This window comes from Panthera leo, chromosome D4, assembly GCF_018350215.1.
Source record: "Panthera leo isolate Ple1 chromosome D4, P.leo_Ple1_pat1.1, whole genome shotgun sequence".
Classification (NCBI taxonomy): Eukaryota; Metazoa; Chordata; class Mammalia; order Carnivora; family Felidae; genus Panthera; species Panthera leo.
The window spans coordinates 85,331,578-85,351,958 of record NC_056691.1 but is presented as its reverse complement, the minus strand read 5'-3'; the positions used below and the strand labels follow the sequence as shown (position 1 = coordinate 85,351,958).

At 45.2% G+C, this 20,381-nt stretch overlaps 1 protein-coding gene across 8 annotated transcripts in view; it reads right to left on the bottom strand.

The window, feature by feature from the left end:
* The window catches only part of RALGPS1 (Ral GEF with PH domain and SH3 binding motif 1), a 269,628-nt gene that overhangs the window by 246,618 nt on the left and 2,629 nt on the right, over positions 1–20,381 (bottom strand). The window lies entirely within an intron of this gene.

Genomic DNA, 20,381 nt, shown 5'->3' with positions numbered 1-20,381 from the left:
GCACTACCCAGCAGGAAGGGGACTCAGGAGTACCCAGACACAAACACCCCTGCCCTCTGAGCACCCTGCTGTTGAAAAGAGTGTTCATACAAGGGAGGGAGCGGCCGGCATGTCCCGACACAGAGACGGCCTCTTGGCAGCCCGCTGGTACAGACAAGTATCCTGCATAGGGTGCCTGCAAAGGCCCCCGTCACTGGTTTCTGTCCTCCACAGCACCACCCCCCCACCTCACTCCACACCCAGGAGGGCAACCGCACCACCTCCTTCACTGAGGAGAGTTGACTTCAGCTCCCTTGGGTCCCTCCCTTAGCCTAAATGTTTCCGTATCCTCTCCTGGTCCTCTGCTCCCACCTCTGAGAAAGAGGCAATTGCCAGAGATCCAGGGCCAACCACTGGCCTGGGCTCGGGGCTAAGACACCTCTCCCTGGCAACCCCAATCTCTTCCACTCTCTTGGTCTTACCCTCTACCTGAGAACACCTGCAGTCCTCCCCAGTCTTCAAAAGAGCTCTGACCCTTGAACTCCAGGCTGCTTCCCATCAGACACCCCAACTTCCTTAGTACCGCACCCTCTCACTACCACCCGCCTGGAAACACTCTACCTGACGAGTGGGGCTGCTCCCTCCCGGGCCACCAAGACCTCCCAACTGCAGAGACTAGTGACCTCAGGTTCTCCCACCTCTTGGTTCACTGGTCCCTCTTTCTGGAAACTCAGCTATCGGCCCCTAATAACGACTTTGTGGCTCTGTCTCCGCCCATCCCGTTAGCCTCTCTAGCCTCCTCTGCTGTCTCCTTTCTTCTGCTGACCCCTTCCTTTTGTCCTCTCACCTTTCAGAGCTTCCCCTCAGCCCCTCCCCCTGGAGATCTGGCGTCTGCCTCCCTCTCCAGCCCACCACCGCCCTGCTATGTCTCACGCTTCATGCTCCAGCAACAGGGAAACCAACCCAAACACAGACACCCACTGAACTGCTGGAGGCTCACCCACTGGCCCACCTGCTTCCCACCTGCTTCCAGCAGCCAGGCTGCGCTCAGGCGGCCCCCTTGCTACCACCCTGAGCCACACGGCTCACCAAACCTTCTGATCCTTCACTACCGACAGCTGAGAAATATTAAGCGAACACCTCTAACGTACGTATATTTATCTGTACGTTAACTACACATTCTAATGTACCGATGTGTTATACATATTATAAAACAAATACAATGATCAAAGCAATAAAGATGAAATAAATAGGCTAAACCAATGACTTTATTTTACTCATCAACAATACAAAAAACTTTCATTCTCATGATTAATAATAGCTTTAATAAGAGCAATGTGACTGATATGCTTCCCTTTTCTCAGTGTTTTAAGTACACTTTTTACAGATGTGCAACATACACACAGAAAAGAGCACAATTATAAGTGCACAGGTTAAAGAATTCTCACGAAGTGGGTATATCCATGTAGCCAGCACCCAGAAGGAGAGACCAAACATCACCAGCACCCCCAGAAACCCACTGCACCCCCTTCTATCACTACCTACCGCCCAAGGGTAGCCATCCTCGTGGACAAGATGTCACAAAGTAAGTATCGCAATTCCTTTTAAAGATGAGAGTGAGGGGCGCCTGGGGGCTCAGGTGATTGAGTGTCTGACTTGACTTTGGCTCAGGTCATGATCTCATGGTTCTTGAGATCGAGCCCTGTGTCAGGCTCCATGCTCGGTGTAGAGCCTGCTTAAGATTCTCTTTCTCTCCCTCTGCCCCTCTCCCCCACTCACACTCTCTCTCTTTCTCTCACAGAAAAAAAAAAAAACTTCAAAAGATGAGGATGAGGAGACTGAAATTAAGCACCTCTCTCAAGCTCGCAAACCTAAGGTGAGTCAGAGCAGGACCCCAGGTCTTTGGACTTCAGTGTTTCAGTGTTCTGTTTCTATTTGCAGAGAAATACTGTTTCCAACATAAACACCCTCACAAGAGGCTAAAACACTTAATAAAAGAACATGCTTGTGGACTCTGCCCATCCCAAAACACAACTCATGACAGAAGAGAAGAATAAAATGGTCTATTGATCCAACTTTGAGACAAACACATAGAAAGTCTGGACAAATGTACCCCAAGTGTTAAGAATAAGATAATGGCTGATAAAATCTTTCCATTTGTAACAACATGGATGGACCTAGAGGGTGAAATAAGTCAGACAGAGAACAAAAATACGGTATGATTTTATATATGGAACCTTAAAACAAAACCAAAACAAAACAAAAAACAGATTCTTAAATACAAAGAACAAACTGGTGGTTGCTAGAGCAGAGATGGGTGGGGAGATGGTGAAACAGGTGAAGGGATTAAGAGGAACAAACTTCTAATTATAAAATAAATAAGTCTGGGGCGCCTGGGTGGCTTAGTCAGTTAAGCATCCGACTTCAGCTCAGGTCACAATCCCACAGTTTGTGAATTCGAGCCCCTCATCGGGCTCTGTGCTGACAGCTCAAAGCCTGGAGCCTGCTTTGGATTCTGTGTCTCCTTCTCTCTCTGCCCCTCCCCAACCTGTGCTCTGTCTCCCTCTCTCGCTCTCTCTCTCTCTTTCTCTCTCTCTCTCTCTCTCAAAAATAAATGTGAAACAAATGTTTTTAATAAAAAATAAAATAAATAAAAATAAATAAGTCAACACCAAAAATTAAAAGCATTTGTACAGGGGCGCCTAGATGGCTCAGTTGGTTAAGTGTCTGACTCTTGGTTTCAGCTCAGGTCATGATCTCACGTTTTGTGAGTTCGAGCCCCACATTGGGCTCTATGCTGACAGCGTGGAGCCTGCTTGGGATTCTCTCTCTCCCTCCTGTCTGCCCCTCCCCCACTTGCTCATGCTCTTTCTGTCTCTCTCTCTCTCCCTCAAAATTAATAAACAGACTTTAAAAATAAATAAATAAATAAAAGCATTTGTACAGCAAAGGAAACCATCAAAAAACAAAAAGGCAACCTAGTGAATGGGAGAAGATATTTGCAAATGACATATCCAATAAGAGGTTAATATGCAAAATATATAAATAATTTACACAACTCAACACCAAAAAGATGCCAAATAATCTGACTTTTAAATGGGCAAGGGCTCTGAATATTTTTCTAAAGAAAATATGCAGGGGCGCCTGGGTGGCTCAGTCGGTTGGGCGACCGACTTCGGCTCAGGTCATGATCTCACAGTCCGTGAGTTCGAGTCCCGCATCGGGCTCTGTGCTGACAGCTCAGAGCCTGGAGCCTGTTTCAGATTCTGTGTCTCCCTCTCTCTCTGACCCTCCCCCGTTCATGCTCTGTCTCTCTCTGTCTCAAAAATAAATAAACATGTAAAAAAATAATAATAATAAAGAAAATATGCAAATGGCTTACAGACACGTAAAAGATGCTCAACATCACTCATCATCAGGGAAACGCAAATCAAACCACAATGAGGTATCACCTCACACCAGTCAGAATGGCTAGCATCAAGAAGACAGGAAACAACAAGTGTTAGTGAGGATGAGGAGAAAAGGAAACCTTCGTGCACTGTTGATATGAGTATAAATTGGCGCAACCCCTGTGGAAAATAGTATAGACGTTCCTCAAACAATTAAAAATAGAACTACCCTATGATCCAGTAATTCCAGTACTGGGTAACTGCCCAAGAAAACAAAAACACTAATTGGAAAAGATACATGCACCTGTATGTTTATTGCAGCATTATTTACAACAGCCAAGATATGGAAGCAGCCCAAGTGTCCACTGACAGAGGAGTGGATAAAGAAGATATGGTAGGCATATATACACAATGGAATATTATTCATCCATAAAAAAGAATGGGATCTTACTATCCGTGACAATATGGATGGTCCTAGAGGCTATTATGCTAAGTGAAATTAGACAGAGAAAGACAAATACCATATAATTTCGCTTCCATGAAGAACCTAAAAAACAAAACAAAAAGCTAGATTCTTAAATACAGAAAACTGGTGGTTGCCAGAGGGGAAGAGGATGGGTGATGAGCAAAAGGGGATTAAGAGGTACAAAGTATTGTGCCAGTATTAAGTCGCGGAGATGAAAAGTACAGCATAGGGAATACAGTCAATAATATTGTCATGGTAGTGTATTGTGACAGATGGTAATTACATTTATCGTGATGAGCACTGAATAATGCATAGAATTGTCCAGCCACAAATCACTATGTTGTACACCTGAAGCTCATATAACACTGTATGGCAACTATACTTCAACAATAAAAAAAAAAGGAAAACGATAAAAAGAGATGATGGCTTTTTTTTTGGGGGGGGGGACATCTATCTTTATTTTCTTACTTTTCCATAATTAGCATTTAATAATCAGGAAAAGAACTACTTTTTAATTGAGATATAATTTACATACCATAAAATGGACCCTTTTACACTAGAACTCAGCAGGTTTTAGCATATTCACTAAGTTGCACAGTCATCTCCACTAATTCCAGAGCATTTTCATCAGCCCCAAAAGAAACCCTGTCCCATTAGCACGCACTCCTGTACCCCATCTCCCTGGCGGCCACCAATCTACTTTCTGTGTCTATGGGTTTGCTTCTTCTAGACATTTCATAAAAACAGAATCATGCAGTATGTGGCCTTTGGTGTCTGGTTTCTCTCACTTAGACTGTTTTCAAGGTTCATCCATGTTGTACTAAGAATCAGTACTTCATTCTTCTTTATAGCTAAGTAATACTCCATTATATGGATGTACCACATTTTGTTTATCCATTCATCACCTGATGGATATTTGGGTTGTTTCCATTTGGGGCTATTATGAGTAACACTTCTACTGCTATGAACATGCATGTACAACTTCTGGTGTAAGCATTTGCTTTCAATTCTCCCAGGTATATACCTAGGAAAGGAATTAAGTCATGTGGTAATTTGGTATTTCATTTTTTGAGACACTGACATATTGTTTTCCAAAGAGTATACACCATTTTACATTCCCACCAGCAATATGCCCTCCTGCAGAATGAAGGTACCAAGCAAATCTCTCCAGGGTGGTTCGAAAAGATGATGTCCAGAGGAATCACCAAAAAAGTGGCCCCAGGTACACTGCACACCTGCACAGCATTTTATTAGCTAGAAAACACATGTTCAGGCAGACTGGATGGCATGGAGCTTGGTTTCAAATCTTTTACCCCTCATATGTGTACAGTTCTTTAGAGTGGAGAGTGTGTTCACATGCATGATCCCTAGTTTAACCAGGAACTCCTGCTTTCTCTGTTAATTATGGTTTCATGTTCTGTCTTCTCTCCATCATTTCATTTGTATTATATTTTATGTCATAATCAGAACAACTACTTTGAAATCATCTGATACTTGAATGGTCCCACTCCCACTGCCAACCCTTTCCTATGACTTGCCCATGGATGGTCTTTTATTCTAACTCATCTCTCAGTGATGGGAGCATGCCTTCCAATGATTTCCCCCTGCCCCCGGAGTGGTGCATGGTTGTAGCAAAAGCTACAAACAAGGTGTGTCCTTATACAACTGGAAAGAATTTCCGTTACCACCAAATGTGAACTAAAACTGGGCTGAGAATTCTTTTTTTTTTTTTTTTTTTTTTTTTGGTCACAACCTTTTCCCTCAAAACTTGACAGGTACTGTCCCATTGCCCCCTGGCACCTATGCTGTAGGTAAGCCTGAGCCTCGCTAATTTTTTTTTTCTTTGATTTAAAGGTTCCTTCTGCCAGGATGGTAATGGTATCCTCTCCTAATTTTGGCTAATTTTGCCTGGCTCATGATGAGCCCTTCTAATCTACAGATTCAGGTCCCTCTTCAGAAAAATTGAGGCTTCCTTCTATGCTGTTTGTTCTGGTCTCCAGGCTGGTTCGTTATCCACACCTTGGGGTCTCCTCTGTGGCTTTCTTGTCCCTTCTGAGCACGGCAATATGTCTCCTCCTGACCCCTTGACATACCGCGGTGCCACAGTCTCAAATGCTGGCATCATGCGCTTCATTTCCTTCTGTACCTTAAGTCCACAAGCTGCTTTCTCATCTCTGTCTGTTGACTCATCATCTCACTTTTCACAGCATCTCTAACTTCTCAGGGAGGACAAAGACAACCTCTGAAGCTGGGAAACCTTCTGTCCAAAGCTTGCTCCTCCTCTGTTTCTTGCACACCTTACTGACTTCCCTTGGCACCACTGATCTTCTCAGTGCATCCCCTCCAGTGTTCCTTCTTCCATTTGTTCATCCTTAAATGAGGACACGTGAGACCTGGTCTGGTATTTACCCAAAATTTGCACACATATTCCCTTTGGTCTCCTCTCTACTCACCCTAACGGATTCAAGGTTCCTTGGGCAGGGTTGTGGGTGAAGGCCCAGCACTGCATCTGGCACTCATCAACTGGGACCACTCTTTAGTAACTGTCTTCTCTTGCCTCAGTTTCCTCTTCTATAAAACTGGATAGTAGTTGAGCTCATCTTTCAACACCCTTTAGCTCTACATTTTTACGGTACTCATAACACATCATACAGATTTAAAAGTTTCATTAGTTTGGAACCAATTATCAAGGACTTTGCTCAACATATGCAAGAACAAGTAATAACCTATTTCTTAAGAAAAACTCACTGTACTTTATTTCAAGTTAAGCAAACCACAAATATTAAGTTCAGAGAAATAGGCTTCATTTGATTATATATAAGAAAAAGGAGAATTATAAATATTTACCAAAAGCTAGCAGAGTACATGGCCCAGGGATGTACTGGGTATGAGATGCATACAAGAAAAAATAAAACAGGAAATGTATACAAGAAGGCAGAAGTTTGGTGCCTGGGTGGCTCAGTTGGTTAAGCAACTGACTTCAGCTCAGGTCATGATCTCACAGTTTGTGAGTTCAAGCCCCACACTGGGCTTCCTGTTGTCAGTGCAGAGCCTGCTTCGGATTCTCTGTCTCCCTCTGTCTGTCTGTCTGTCTCTCTCTCTCTCTCTCTCTCTCTCTCTCTCAAATTAATTAATTAATTAATTAAACATTAAAAAACTTTAAAAAGAAGGCAAGAGCTACACACAAGCAATTGAGAATCAGCCTTTCTCTTCCTGTCAGGCTGCCCAGCCCCCCACCAATTCCATAACCTTCAGTCTTGTCTAAACACTGGAAACCAGGTGGGAACGCTGTAACAATCATGTCATCGCTGGACCTGTCTTTTCAGAGACATAAGGGATAATGACACCGATCGAGAGCTTCCTATTGGCACACACATTATCCCAATTAATCCTGGCAAGCACCTGTTAGGGCACTCACTCCTCCATGGTCTCTGGCACTCCAACATGTCCCGTTGGGCAGGCCAAGAATGCAACCTCTGACCAGCCTTTACCCAGGCCACTTTTCAAGGTTGTGCTTGCAGTGGGCAGCTTTGAGGGATGAGACAATGTCTCCCTCAGGGCTGAAAAGCAAGCTTGCTTACTGCCTGCTATAAAGCACCCGGTGCCCCCAGCACAGTGTTTCTCAGCCCTGACACAGAAGCACAGCCTCCATCTGGGCCCATGGCATCACCCCCATGGAATGTGGGAGAAGGGAAATGGACACACACGCTAATGTTTATGCTAGCAATAAAGTCCTTTGCCTCTGACTCAGGCATTACACATACAAAAAGTTAGGAAAAAAGAAAGAAAAAAAGAAAGTAGACAGGGGAAGTTCTCCCTCCTAACTCACCACAACCTGAATCCTGTAACCCACCTCTCCTAGATCCCATAACAGAGCTCAGTATACATCCTCCCATCTTTAACTCCAGGTTTTGTTCTTGAACTCAAACTCATCTGGAGTCTCCACTGCTGTTTGGGGTCAAGCTTAGCAATTCCTTCTGGCATTGAAAGCCAAATGTCCCAACAATGTAATAACCATTCCTTCCCTTGCTATTGTGTAACCCTGATGGCTCATGAATTAAGGTCCTGTGCATGTTAGCAAAGAAATCATTTCTTTTCCAGGAATCTGTTTTCCTGCTCTTACCCAAGAGCCATATGGAATTAATAAATTACTGCTTTATAATAAGTTATGAAGGTTTAATCATTCATAGGCCATATATATGAGGCTGATCTCAACTACTCTGAGACTCCACATATTTTAAATGGGGCCAATAATGGTGACGCTGGCCCCCAATAACCATCCTCCTCTCCTTCTTTAGTAACAGAAATTCTGGTTTGTAGGTGGACACATGGCTTCCCTGAATAGAGATTACATTTCCCAACCTCCCTTACTGCTAGGAGTGGCCATATGACCAAGATCAGGCCAATGAGATGCAAGAAATGTCATGCACAAATTCTGGGAAGTGGCCCTCAAAGGCTGGAATGCAGATGCAAAAGCTAGAGCTCCAGCAGCCATTTCAGGCCTTGAAGTGACCTCAGACTTGGAAGTCATTCCCAAGATAGCCTCATGATGGAACAACAAGATAGAAGCAACCTGAGTCTCTGACCATGTAGGCTCTATACCTACCCTGAGCTGATTATCTCTTGACTTCTCACACATGAGAAGTTTCTATCTTATTTACGTCTTTGTTATTTTAGTTTTCTGTCACTTATACTCCAAACTACAAAAATGGCTCCCTCATAAGGAGAGAGATAAATGTTATATGAGAATATGTATCACAAAAGATATCCAATAGATGTCAATTTTTATATTCCCCCAACTAAGGGTCTAGCACTATTTTTACACATAGCAGACAAACTCAAACATTTGTTGAAATGAACAGGAATCTAGAAGAATGACGGCCATTTCTGTGCCCTAAAATTTTTTTAATGTTTTTACCAATTTCTTTTTCCAGATAAATATCACTATTTTATCAAGTTTTGTAGACTATCTCATTGGAATTGCCAACATTTGGAGATGTGGCATTGTCACTATTACTATGTGTAGACTTCCCTGGAAAGAGCCAGAAGTTGATTGCTTGATCAACTGATTGATTTTCATCTTATCCATTCAAGAAACATTTTCCCCCCACGCCCTCAAAAAAACATTTAATAAGAGGCTACTCAGTAACAAGCCTCATCATAAAAATGAGACTTTGGCATTAACAACCAAACACTAGGTAAATAATCCGTAATGCCACCTCCCCCAATACCCACCAAAATACTCAGAAAGATAGAAGAGGTGATACACATCTATACCATCACTAAAGACTAAGGCTAATGTGCTATTTGGTCCTTATCACCTCTAATTATTGATCCAGGATCAACAGCTGAGCCTATTATTGCTGAAGTCCTTTACGTCATACGTGTGCTACATTGGTGGGGTTTAGTCCAGTGGAGAAATCAGCAGAGGTATTCATGCAAGGATCATATTATCATCAGCAGCATTACTACTGTTATTTACTGAACCATTACTCTGTGATAGACACTTTGTCAAGCACCTTCTCTGTACTAATATACCACTGAGTTCTTATAAAAATTCTCTAAGATGGGTATTGCTATCATACCCATTTAACGTGAGAAAACTCACCCTAGCAAGTGAGGTCCCAGGAGGTCAGGTGACCTACCCAAGGACACTGTCAATAAAAGTATCTTCACTGGCTGTGGTAGTGAGTCCTTAGGCAAAGGCAGGATTTGAACCCAGTTCAGCCAGCCCCATTTTCGGAACCACTTCTCTGTGTTCCATCCCACAAGAGCTGAACAGCGTTTTATGTTCTGTACTGGTACACGTACTCCCATCCACTCATCTGCTCCCTTCTCTTTGCTAAACATTGAGGTTTTTCAACCAATGAACATTAATCCTTTTTCTTTCTCCTTTCGTGAGAGGCAAATGGCTTCATATCAGGGTGGTGGGCCCTGATATCAAGGACAGCTACTCACCTCCAATTATCCCTGATCCTTTCTCACCGCTCTTCAGCTGTGGTTTTCAGCACCAGGGCCAGTGCCAACTAGGTCTCCGCCTCTGCCCTACACTCCCAGGTTTTGGGGTCAGGGTATTACTTAAAGATGCATGTGGCATCACACATCAGATTCTCGTTGGCTCCTCACTGGGTTCTGTAAGCTGATCTCTGTCAGGCATTTAGGCCTACCAGGGGGGTGGACTTCCACTTTTGTCAATTTAGGACACCCTTCATGAGCAGTCTGGGTAAATCTCATGTACACTAACTCTAAGACCCATCTGTAAGTTCTGGAAGTTGTACACCAGGCTCTGACCTGCTGCCCAAGCTCAGGACACACAGGAGACCGAGAATGCACAACCCCCGTCACAGGGCTCCCACATCACTTTAGTCCAGTCTGCACGGTTTTGTCATCTTCCTGGACTTCCTCGCACAGCTCTGACAGCTCCCGATCCTGGGATCTAGACACACACCCTTCCCACTGAGGCTGCAGACCTGTCCTGAACCTCAGAACACTGGATGGGGCCCCGACTTTCCTGCTTCAGGAACCAGAGATGTCAAACCAAAAGAGCAGCAGTAGCAGGCATGGTGCACTGCCTGAGGAGGTCTCAGGGAAGATGAAGGGTTGAGACACTGGCCGCGGCCAAGAGCCTCTCTCGGTCTTTTGCACACAGAAGCAAAAGGAACTAATGTTGGACTGTCTCCAACATTAGTGAAAATAAAAGTGTCAGCAGGAAGCCTGGGGCACCCAGCTTCAGGGGCAGGGGCAGAGGCCCTGCAGACAGCGAGCTGGAGGGGATGCCCCAGCCACCAGCCTCCACACCATTATCTTCCTAGGTTACTACTTTCTCACTGACCCTCCTCCAGCTCCTTCTCTGACTCTTCTATGTGCTCCATCCCTCGCACTGGTGCTCCCCAGCACTCCAGCCAGGATCCCGTGCCCACTATGCAGAAACTTCCTGGGTGACCCACCCCTCTCCTATCACTTTGGGCCAGCTATACAAGGATGACCCCAAGTCTCTCTCTTTTAGCCAGCAGGGTATTGGAGCCACCTGTGAAGGCTCCACAACATACAGATGACCAGTCTCTCTCCCCCAAACACCACTGAGGATCCTGATGCTCCAAAGACTGAGGACCACTGCTCTGGCCCAGATCTTTCTCTGAGCTCCAGGCAAGCAGGCCAGCTGCCAAAACGCTGTCCCACAGGCCTCCCAAACTCAGCTTGGCTGTTGCCAACACTGAATTCACTACTTCCTCCTCCTCAACCCAATACCCCTGTCTTGTTCCTTATCTCTGCGACTGGCCCAGCCCTTAATATCACTAAAGTGAGAAACCCTGATACTGCCCTCCCATCCACTAAATCTGCAAGAAAGGAGGCCTCTTCCTCAGCTTCTCCCAAACCTGCCTCCTCCTCTCCATCCCCATGGCCAAGTTCAGGGGCAAGAGCCCTGCACTCATCTCCCCCACACCATCCTCTGCACCAGGGTCACAACCAGCAGTGTTTTCCTCCTCCCGTAACTCTGGAACGGAACTCCACTGGCCACAGGACACCATCTGAACTCCCAAGCACTGCCTTCGAGTCCCTCTGAGAACTGACCCTGAACCACACCTCTGACCTCATCTCCTGCCAGCGTCTCCTCCCTGTGTTCATGAGCTTCACCCTCCAGCAATGCCAGGCAGCTCACCACTCCTGACACACAGTATGTTCTTTCCTGCTTCTGTTACTCTGCAGTCTGTGTCCTCTGCCCGTGTCCCTTTTTGCCTGGGAAACTGAAAATCCATCTTTAAGATCCTGTGAGTCTGGTTCCATCCCACAAGCTCCGATTTCTACTGCTTGCCATCCCTGACCCAGCATCACCACTCTCATCTATTTACTCCTGTGTGTCAGGTCCGTGGGCTCCTGAGGGCAAAGCCTGCGGTGCCAAACCCAGGTGCGAGCTCAGGAAATGTGGAATGAAAACCACTAATGAGATCAAAAAGCAAAGAAAGCAACCAATCTTGAAGGCAATAAAAATAAACCCAACTGCTATCTTGGAAACCATGGCAGGTATTGTTTCGGTAATAGACGCTTTCGGTGATAGATGGGAATTATGTAAAACAAGAGTCAGCAAGAGCCTGTCGGGGATGCCTGCACAGGTCAAGAAAACAGCACCGGGACCACCAACCACCAGGGTGTGAACACTACAGAGTTTCCCTCGCAACTCAGTACTCCAGCCACACTGGCTCTCTGTTAACGTCTGGAATTCGCCATGCCCTTGTCCCAACTGGAACCATGACCATGCAGCTGCCACCTGTTCACCTGGTCAAGTCCAACTCATCTTTTCTGTGGAAAGTTGCTCTGGCCTTCCCAGCAGGTAGAGCTGCCCTGTTTACAGTCAGCAGGCACCTTGTACTCCTCCTCTGTAGCCATCTTCAGTGCTTCAGTTAATGTTTTCTATGCTCGTTATTGTTTTTGTACTTATTTTTATACTTCTTTAACTTTGCTGCTAGATTATGAGTTAAAAGACAGCAAGGACCAGATTCATCTTTTTTTCTGTACTGTGGCCCCACACTCAGCAGGCCCTGAACAGAACTGGATGGATTATGGATGGATGGATGGATGGATGGATGGACGGACGGACAGACAGATGGACTGACAGGCAGGTAGGTCTAAAAGACAGGCAAGAACAAGGAATAAGGCTGCCTTTCATTGCTGGTACAATAGTTCCACATCATCCAGCTCTCTTTACTCTGACTCGACCCTCACAAAGCAATCTCAGATTTTAAAACTGGGGCTTTTTGAGGTGCCTGGGCGACTCAGTCGGTTGAGCACCCGATTGCGGCTCAAGTCATGATCTCACAGTTCGTGAGTTCAAGCCCTGCGTCAGGCTCTCTGCTGTCAATGCAAAGCCCGCTTCGTATCCTCTGTCCCTCCCTCTCTCTGCCCCTCCCCTGCTCGCTCGCTCGCTCTCTCTCTCAAAAATAAACGTTTAATATAAATAAAATAAGATAAGATAAAAATAAATCTGGGGCTTTCCTAGTGAAGAAAGGACACATACACACCAGGGATATTCCTGTTTATTTGGAAAGCAGGTGTCAGAACAAACTGACACACTTGCATTCTGGCTGCATATCCGGTGATTTTTCTGTAATTCCAGGCTGCTGTCTCTGTTCCAAAAGGATATTGGCTATATTTATAAAACTAGGTTCCAAGAATCTCTCAGCCTTTAAGAAGCCCCCTAAGATCATGATGAAGCTCCCTAAGATCAATATGCATATTGCTACCAGACCCCAGAGATGCACACGAAGTCAGTCAGGACTTAGTTCCTCTGACTCAACAAAGGACCTCAATGAAGAGGTTTTCATCAGAGGTAAATGCTTCTTCATGAACATGGTCTATGTGCAACGTTTTATGTCCTGCAGGAAGTTGTTACGAAATGCAATGTACAAATGGATGTGCTAAAGTCCATAGGATTTGCTGGGTGGAGAATCAGGACACGGAGTATGAAACCCTGGCAAAGTCCCACCCTCAGCAGTGGGAAGAGTGGACTCCGTGCCCTTTAACTTTCAGGACGGACTGACACCACATCTGATGAGTGCAAAGTTCACAACAGTGCTCATTGCAAAAGAGCCCTGTAGCAGGTATGCCCAGAGAGAAAGTAGAGAAATAAGCTAACTAGAGCAACCTGGCAGGTTTGAAAACAGCAAGAGAATGCTGTCTATCAATCATCAAAATCTTATCTAAAAGATTCTAATCTTCTAATCTTATCAAAAAGCTTCCCAACAAGAACAAATTCTAATCTTAGTTGTCAACCCATCAGCACATGCATTAGTAATTACTGTACTTTACAAGGAAGATCAGGGTTTCCTAGTCCCTAGAATGAAAACAGACCTTAAAACCCTCACTGCAAATTGCACTCCTTAAGTTCCATTATCAGGAAATTAAAATAACTAAAACTAAGAGAAACTATCACAAGTACCTTTTTCAATGAACACGTTTCCTTATCTCACCTATGACTCTTCCAATGTCAGAAACCACACCTTGAGGCAGCACAGGGTGCAAGAAAAGACAATGGAGGAGCCCTCGGTTTCTCCCACAGCTACATCTTGGGCAACTTGCTTGGCCTCTCTGAGCTTCCATTTTCTCCCATGCACCTCAAAGATTGCCTTGTAAGAACCAAGACGACCCTGAAAAAACAGGTGTCAAGAGACTTTGTAAAGTGTTGAGATATTTCATAATGAAGGGACCTCAGATCCAACGTTCTCATTTCATAGATTCAAATCAGTTGACACTCACCATTTACTTCATGTATTCATTCAACAAACACTTATGGGGTACCTGCTATGTGCCAGATGCTATGACAGGCCCTAAAGACCCAATGGTGAGCAAAACAGCCCTAGTCCAGGATCTGAAAGCACTACGGGAGACAGACATCAGCAACAACTGCACGACAAGGCATATTGTTACACCCCGCAGGCCATGCTTGGGATCTGGTCTTTTTTCTAAGGGAGGTCAGAAGCCACTGAAGGGTTTTAAGCAGAGAACCACACACAACTCATTCTGGCTGCCTTGTACGAGCCCTGGGCTAGGCCCAGGATACGGCAAGAACAAATGCAGGCTCTTACTCTACAAAATCGGCTGGCAGGGAGGGGGGCGGGGGTGGTGTTCACCAGGAAGTCCTCATTAGTCACAGAGTGCTATGACACACTACAGGAGGGTGTTGTGGGAGCGTGTGGGGGGAACAGTCTAGAAATGCTAGTGGGCCGAAAGTGTGGGGAGATATGGTGCCCAGAGGAAAAACAAATCAAAACACAGCTACAGAAAGGACACGCAACAAAAAATACCTCAAAATGGTCAAAGTCACCGATTCCACGTAACAAACTTCAGTGCCACAAAAAGAGACACAGCATATTCTCCTGAATTTCTTAACTTGTTTTCCATAAATATTTAATTACTGAGAAATGTATCAAAAGCACAGATTTCTCTTGACCTAATTATCAAGCTTATACAAGAGTGGGTGAGAATTATTATAGCCAATAAACACGAATTTAATTATACTCATCAGTCTTTCTTTCATCTCTACGAAGAGAAGATGATTTTCAAAGACATCTTTGACTGTTGAGGCCAAATATTTAAATTTCTTGATTAGTCAAGTAATTGTCTTCACCTTAAAATAAAACCTTATAATAAAAATATTTAAATCTTAATCTTATTTTTTTGTTCAATGTTTGTTTATTGTCATAGGAGAGAGAGACAGAGCGTGAGTGAGATAGGGGCAGAGAGTGGGGGAGACACAGAATCCAAAGCAGGTTCCAGTCTCTAAGCTGTCAGCACAGAGTCCGACGCCGGGCTTGAACTCACAAGCCATGAGATCGTGACCTAAGCCGAAGGCTGACGCTTAACCCACTGGGCCACCCAGGAGCCCCTAAAAATATTTAAATCTTAAAGAGGAAAAATATAATGTTGCATCCGTTCATATTAAAGACCCTCCATTTAACGTGGAGTCACAGAACAAGGAGACAGAAACAACTTGGGAAACAAGCCTTCGTTTCCTGGACCAGCCTGAGACAAGCCCCCCCTCACAGTGACCCATCCTCTCCCTTACCAACAGCCAACTGCTTTTGTGGGTGTGCACACTTGCATCTGCAGTCCCAACACAAGCTGAGTTCCTCCTGCCACCCTGGGTGACCCTACTAGCCCCTGCCACCGAGGACATCTGAGTTTTAACATATTCCTTGTGCGATAACTCAAGTAACTTCCATAGGCAGTAAATTAACATCCCCTAAAAAAGCATTCTGCAAGCACGCTAACAATGGATGGAGAGAACATTATTCCAGCTCACATCTACTGGGTGCTCATGATGTGTGAACTCTATGCTGAGCCCCATTCCACATGATCACCTTGAAGCCTTTTAGGAACCATATGGAGGTAAGTACCATTGTGAAAAGTACGGGAGATGATTCATTTTCAGAAACATCAAATAAAAGCTGTGCTACTTAACAGCAGGGTTACATTACAACCTACTGGACGTACGTATGAACCCCGCCCCACCCGGCCCACAGTGGAGTCCCAAACCCTTAGATACTTCATTTCCTGGTTCTTCTTCCCCTCTCCGTTTCGCGAACTTACCTTCACGGGCTTTGCAATGAGCATGCGCCAAAGAACAAAGGAGGGACTGAGAGTCTCCGCATCCCTCAGGAAATGTACATTTGTTCCAATTAGACTACTTTTTGCTTACACGGGCATAGGCGATGTCTGGGTAAGGCTGTAACCTCTGTAGTATTCAGCCAATGAGGAATCAGGGGAGGAACTTGCATACTAGGAGATAAATTGTCTGCTGTAACTGCCCCAAGTGTGCCGGTCTGTCAGACACCCGCTCTGACAAGAACATTCATTGAAACCTTGCTTCACTGCATCCCTCCTTTGATTGGGTCAAGTGGGCTTATTTCCCACATCATCACACTTCCTGTATCAATGAGGAAACAGAGGAGTGGTCACTTGACCAAAGCCACCAGGGTTTTGAGTGGTAGAGTTAGGACCCATAACCACATTGGCCTGACTCTAGAGTCTGCACTTTAAGCTCTGATGTCAGGAGATAAATCTCCTACAGAGAACATAATGGAGTCAAAAGCTCTGCAGAAAAACTGTGGGACAATTTGTCATTCTGGGTCTTCATTGCCTCTGCTCTCCTCCATAAGTGCATGTGAAACAAGCCTGGCTTATGCCTCCCCTTGGGGAAAAGATGTGGAATTGATCAGTGCAGGTGATCCAATGAAGAAAAGGTGCTCACAACGGTGCTGGGCTGGAAACTACCTTTGAGAAGGGCTTGTGTAAAAAAAAAAGGGGGGGGGGGGGGAGAGGAAACACTTGTGGACAAACCCATAACTCGGGGTTAACGGGGCCCATGAGGAGTATCCCTAGAACTCCTCGAGTTCTTTGTGACTTCAGAGCTGGTTTCTCAGACACCATGGCCGTCACCTTTACCACCCCACTGGCACCATTACCACTATACTAGAAACCAGAGAAAACAACTGAAGAGGTGCTCCTCAGTGCTCCAAAAGAACCACGAATAACATGTGAGCAGTCTGCAGGAACAGCTTTCTATCAGGCACCAGGCTAAACGTGCCACTGCATTATTTCACTGAATCTTCAACAAGAGTCCTAAGTTAGATAACACTGCTATCCCCATTTAACAAATCAGTAAACAAGACACAAACAGGAAGACATTTGCCCAAGGCCTTATGTGTGGAAGAGCCAGAATTTGAACCCAGGTCTGCCTGGCTCCAGAGCATGAATCTGCTTGGCCCCTTGACTTGAGGTCTTCTGTCACAGTCAGTTGCCTTCTGATCACCTTCTGTTTGCATGTGGCTCCTCCCCCGACCTTGAGCTCCTCAAAGGCAGGGACAGGACTCCTTCATCTCCACACATTCCCAGCATTCAGCAAAGGGTTTAGCCCAAAGCAGGAACCCAGCAAGGCTGGTGAGTGAATCCCCGCATAAAGGAAGTAAGGTCACCTCTCTTTTTAAGAAAATGGCCCTAAAAATGCCCCCAGGATGCCCCTCACAGACGCCAACCTGACCAACTGTCCACTTCCCGTGGTCAAAATCTATGCACCACTACTCTGCTCCCTTGAGCCTGCTCCTCCACAGCCTCACCACAAGAGAAAGATGAGCAGTCATGCTCTGAGGAAAGTCAAGGTGGGCTTAACAAATATGAGCAGTTCATGTTTAGAGCTGTCCTTTTTTCTGCTTCCCTATCTTGTCCTGGAGCATCTGGAGCAAATAGTTCTTTCCTCTCCCATCCCTAAGACTCTTTGGACAAGTACCACCAGCCACACCCAAAGCCTACAGCTAGTATATGGCACAACACATGCCTGTCAGAGTCAGCACTCAAGTAGTTGGAAAGTGAAGGAACAGAGCCCAGAAACCGGGATTCACCAGAGAAATAATGACTTATCAATAAGAGCTTGCCAACATTCAGTTGGTCCAGAGGTACGTCCCAATGCCCACCAAGAGCCTACCCTGAAGACTCAGCAGCAAAGACAGCAGGAGGGCTTTCCTGTGCAGGGAGGAGCCACAGACATAAACCGATGCACGCTATAACACAGTGCGTGTTCTGATCAAGGCAGACACACAATGAAAGTCAAGGGAGTACAAACAGGAGCGGTCACTTGTGCCTAGAACAGAGTAGGTTTCACAAAGGTAGGGATATTTGATCTGGGAAGCCATTCCCAAATCACCCAGGGAGAAGTCACTATTTCCTGACTCCATGACCCCTCTACTGCTCGCCACCCCAACGTTGGGCCCACCATAACTGTTGGGTAATCAGTGACTTAGGTGTCTGTCTCCCTGCACAGTATGCGAGCATCCCAAGGGCAAGGACTTTGGGCACTGTCCACGGCTCAGTCTCAACTGCCCGGGAAATATCTGCTGACAAAAAACAAAAGAGGCTACTTCAGGTTATTAATAACATGGCAGCTACCCCTCCTTGAGCATCTACTAAAACCTGCTATCGCTGCAAGTACTTTGTATGCATGATCTCATTTCCTCCGCACAAAAACCTCAAAAGGCAGATTTTATTATCATCATCCATTTACAGATAGGAAGACTGAAATGCAGAAAGATTAGGTAAACTGTCCCAAGTCATACAGCCAGTGAGTGACAGCTCAACTTTGAATCAAGGGCTGAATGGAAAGTCAGTTTTCATTCACTAACAAACAGATCCCTTTTCCTTTCTCTTTCTGCCGTCCACCTTGCATCCAGATATACGGACTGCCTGTAGTCTATTGTTCAATGGGACCAAAGCCATTTGTTTCCTAGAAAAGAACAAGGGATGTCTCTTGTTATTCTTCTAAACAATGACTGCTAGCCATTACTGAGTAAACATCATGGGGAGGGCGGGGAGACATGGATAAAATTGTGCTTACAACATCAGTTGAAAACATTTATTAAGAAGGAACTGTGTGTACCAACTGGAACACAGTCCAATGTTGGAACAATTTCCAAAACAGATCAAGTGAATAAATGAAGGAGAAAGAGGATGTACAGACACCATTCTTTCTGTAAGAGAAAGGATATACAATAAACAAGAAAATGGTAATGGTGGTTGCCCCTAGGGAGAAGGACTGGCAGCTGGAGGCAAGAAAGACCCTTTATAATTTGTTCCCCTTTGAATGACTTGCCTTTTTTTTAAAGTTTATTCATTTATTTTGAGAGCAAGAGAGATGGGGGGGCGGTTGAGAGTGAGTGAGAAAGTGAGGGGGAGAGAGAGAGAAAGAGAGAGAGAGAGAGAGAGAGAGAGAGAAAGAGAGGAGAGAGTGAGAGAGAGAGAGAGAGAGAGAGAGAGAGAGTCACAAGCAGACTCCACACTGTCAGTGCAAAGCCTGATGTGGGTCTTGAACTCACGAATTCCGTGAGATCATGACCTGAGCTGAAACCAAGAGTTGAACACTTTTTTTTTTTAATGTTTATTTATTTTTGAGACAGAGAGAGACAGAGCATGAACGGGGGAGGGTCAGAGAGAGAGGGGGACACAGAATCCGCAGCAGGCTCCAGGCTCTGAGCTGTCAGCACAGAGCCCGACGCGGGGCTCGAACTCACAGACCGTGAGATCATGACCTGAGCTGAAGTCGGACACATAACCGACGGAGCCACCCAGGCGCCCCCCAAGAGTTGAACACTTAACAGACTGAATCACCCAGGCGCCCCATGAACTACCTGCCTTTAAAAAGAGAAGCCATGTGTGATATTTTTTTTTTACTTCTTAAAAAAATAAGATTAAAAACACCATTTAAAAAAAACACTTTTTGGGGCGCCTGGGTGGCGCAGTCGGTTAAGCGTCCGACTTCAGCCAGGTCACGATCTCGCGGTCCGTGAGTTCGAGCCCCGCGTCAGGCTCTGGGCTGATGGCTCGGAGCCTGGAGCCTGTTTCCGATTCTGTGTCTCCCTCTCTCTCTGCCCCTCCCCCGTTCATGCTCTGTCTCTCTCTGTCCCAAAAATAAATTAAAATAAACGTTGAAAAAATTTAAAAAAAAAAAATAAAAAAATAAAAAAAACACTTTTTGCCAGGCTTCTTCCAAATGCTCGCGTACATATAACTGCAACTGCGAAGAAGTATGTATGCTTATGAACAAAAGCTGGGTGGACTTCACTTATGGTAAAACAGAACTGTGAAACAGCTTTGGTCTTTCATGCTGAGGTTCGTCAATTTCACTAATGTTGCAATAGGTTTTTGCAAATAAATCAATAGCATTTTGAAGACAGAGATACAACATACATATAAGCAGCAGGGACAACGTGCCACACCTTCTTCTTAAATCCCTTCATCTGTTCCTTCAACAAGTATTTAATAAGCACCTACTACGCACTAGGCAAAGTGTCAGACAGATTTTTTTTTTTTTTAAACAGCAGGTCATTAGTTTCTTCCCCCCTGCCTTTCAGGAAAATATGACAGCATGCTGATGAGAATGCCAGAGCAAGCACAACGCTTGATGTTCTCAGTCTCACACCATCCTCACTCAGCCTAGAAAATGGAGGTCTGGCAAAGAGATTTGTTCAAGGTTATACAAGAAGTGAAGGCCTCAGAATTACCAG